The sequence below is a fragment of the Stegastes partitus genome, unplaced genomic scaffold (genome assembly GCF_000690725.1).
Source record: "Stegastes partitus isolate 25-593 unplaced genomic scaffold, Stegastes_partitus-1.0.2 Scaffold0, whole genome shotgun sequence".
NCBI lineage: Eukaryota > Metazoa > Chordata > Actinopteri > Pomacentridae > Stegastes > Stegastes partitus.
The window spans coordinates 167,367-170,474 of record NW_007577731.1 but is presented as its reverse complement, the minus strand read 5'-3'; the positions used below and the strand labels follow the sequence as shown (position 1 = coordinate 170,474).

The window sequence follows — 3,108 nt, the reverse complement described above, 5'->3', positions numbered from 1 at the left end:
GGGATCCAGGCTGTGGGATCCAGGCTGGAGGATCCCGGTACACATCAAGGAGTTAATGGAAAACCTTCTACATGTCTCCCAGCGCTCCCAGAAGAAAGCTCAGAAACCCATCAGAGGGGCTGCAGACGGCTGACTTCAGGTCCCAGCTGTATTTGTGGGTGTGTTTTGTTGTGTGTTAAACTGAAGTGTCGTTGTGTGATTAAAGTCATGGAGCTGCAGCCTCCTGTGAGCTGTCCTAAACTCCCAGAGACATGAAACCCATCAGATGCCTTCACCTCGTTGGTCACGTCCAGTTGGAAACCTCCAGTTGGCTCTATGTTGGGTGCTTTTGCCACTGTCCAGAAATAACAATAAAGATCTTTATTATATCAGAATATGAAGCGACAGGCAGCCACACGGTGCGCCCGTTCGCTGGAGGTGGCATTCATTTGAATTATTGCATCACTGAGCAAGTAGAACCAGCTCGTTATTAATCCGCAGTGGGATTAGTGTTTGATTAGATCTGTGGTTGCTTCGTGTTGGGTCTGATGCCTGAGGCCAAACAGGGTCGGTATGAAGGGGTTCTGGTTCAGGTTCATGCATTTATTTGGCTTGTAAGGTGTTCTGTGTTTATGATCGGGGCGAATGCAATCATCTGGGTAAAAGGAACCGTACTGCAGGTTAAAATGGGTCCGATGGTTTCAGAACTTTGCAGGTTTTTTGTTTGTTGGTGTGAGAATGTTAGAACCCAGTAGCCTGGTCACCCGGAGGCAGCGGTTTAACTTAGTAGCCTCTGTGTCTTCTCTGTGCAGCCTTGTGGCTCGGTGGACTTTTCAGAACAGCGCCGTCTCAGTGCTGAATAATGGAGCAGATGATTCTGTTTAGTGAACTTTTCATTATTGACGGATAGAATTCAGGTGAACAGAACTTAAATCATGAAATACCTCAGCCCCCATTTTGGGCTGAAGAATAAGTCCTCATAGGCGCTGGTGCTGTTGGCCCGTCCTCCCTGCCTGTGGCGCAGCATATTTTTCAGATCCATGTGGACAGATGGCCCGAGGCCAGGCTGCATGCATGGGCGCTCTGTAGTCCCCCCCCCCCAGCAGGGCCGTAAAGGGCCAGCACAGGCCCAACGGAGGAATCACTGCACGTCCTCGTGAATGTCTGGATGTGGTGCCGTCGATATCGTCTAACAGGAAGTTACAGAGATGGCGGCCTCACACATGGAGCATCTTCATGCTTCAGATTCTCATTTAGAGAAACAAAGGGTGACAGGAGGGACGTGTTCTCCTTCCTCCAGTGGACCCACCCAGCCTGAACCCAGCCTGCCTTTATCGCTGAGACGATGGAAAAAAAAAAAACAGGAAAGCAAATGACTGCATAGGTCAGGTATAAAATATAATAAAATAATTTTAAAAAAAAACAAGCAATAAATAAATAAATAAATAACAGCCATACATACAAAAAGATAAACAAATAAATAAAGTCAATACAACAGGAACAGGTCAGTCAGTGAACTGGTGCATGAGTAGGAAACAGATCTGCGTACGCTGTGGAGCAGTTTGTGACCCTGCTACATGCTGTTCTTTTATAAAAGCTGGCTCAGGTCAGATTCTTAAATTCATCGACTCTGCAGCTCTTCTTTCAAACAGACTGGCTCCCGTTTAGCTTTCAGAACCAGAGCAGCACCTGTGGGTTCACCTGGACGTCATGATGTGGCGACAAGTGAAAGGTGTTCAGCACACCTTAAGGTCTGAAGCACAGAAACTCGCTCGTCTGCATCGGCAGCCGTCAGCTGGCTGACAGAAAAGACGTTTACTAGTGATGCACGATATTAAAACGTCTGGCCGATACCGATATCCGATGCTAAGTTTCCTGATATCGCCAATAACCGATATCACCGATGTCGATGTTCAGTTTTTGTTTACACTGAAAAATGAGTATCAGTTAGCACTGTGAGGAAACTATTCAGAAGAAGCCCAGATCAGACCACATGGTCTTCTTTATTAACAAAAGTAAAACATATTTAAACATATTTAAGTCCAGCACCATTTAAGTGAAATCATCTGTGAAACAGCAGCGATGTCAAACATAGAGACGAAGGCGCTGATGTTAGACAATCATCAGCTAAATGTGTTCATCAGATCGATACCGATATATGGGAAAAAACACTGATATCGGCCGATACTGATGTGGTCGCCGATATATCGTCCATCCCTAAAATCTACTGACATATATGCTGAGGTGTGCTTTATGCTGTTTTTTTTTTTTTTTTTTTACAACAGATGAAGCTACACCGATGAGGATGATAAGTGGGCCGATGTTAGCAGCTTGTTGGTGGATAAATCTGAATCTGTGTCTGTGTTGGCTGATGAGTTCAAACCAGGTTTCAGGTCAGTTTGGTGTCTGCATGTTTGTATGGTATCATTAGTTAAGTTAGACATTTTAATATATAGAGTAATGTGTCTCAGGGTCGGTCAGCTTGACAGTAAACTAGGACTGAACTATTGGACTGAAAACCAAAGTCACGATTTGAAAAATGTAATTATCAAAGTCTGCAAGTTCAGACATCTTATTCAGCACATCTGATCGAGGCTTTAAACTGATGTGACAGCGGTTTCACACATTTACACTGTGCTCCCTGTGTGAGGGCATCGAATGTGCTGATGCTCGATCACACGTTTGAATCTATGACACACTTCATTTTAAACTGAAGCTTGGCTATGAACATTACATGTTGCATGCATATCAAATCACAATATCTGTCAGAAAAATCCCTGAAGCCTGACAGCATGTATTGTCAGATAATAAGTTTACATCCAAGATTCTACAGACACTCTGTACATGTCTAATTTACTATAATGTCAAATCTTTGTCAGTCTATGGAAACACAAATAACACGAGAGAGGGCTGTGTTCACATCACCCACTGCTCACATGTCGTTATGTTTGTAAAGAATAGGAATACTGATTATTTTTTGATTAATCACCCAATTATCTTCTTTATTATAACTGCTTATATGATAATGTTGGACAGTAGTAAAACATCCCCATTAGTATGGTGAACAGAATACACGAACAAGAGAATATACGAACGAAAACACGTTCCAAATACAACAAAACAGTAGCT

At 43.4% G+C, this 3,108-nt stretch overlaps 1 protein-coding gene across 2 annotated transcripts in view; it reads left to right on the top strand.

The window, feature by feature from the left end:
* pik3r2 (phosphoinositide-3-kinase, regulatory subunit 2 (beta)) overlaps window positions 1-3,108 on the top strand; it is a 32,517-nt gene that overhangs the window by 2,044 nt on the left and 27,365 nt on the right. The window contains exon 2 of one of the 2 annotated variants that reach the window (XM_008281677.1): window positions 2,265-2,372. The exons of the other annotated variant lie outside the window; for it this stretch is intronic. The gene's annotated coding sequence lies outside the window, so the exon portion shown is untranslated. The remainder of the gene's footprint in view (window positions 1-2,264; window positions 2,373-3,108) is intronic. 2 annotated transcript variants of the gene reach the window in all.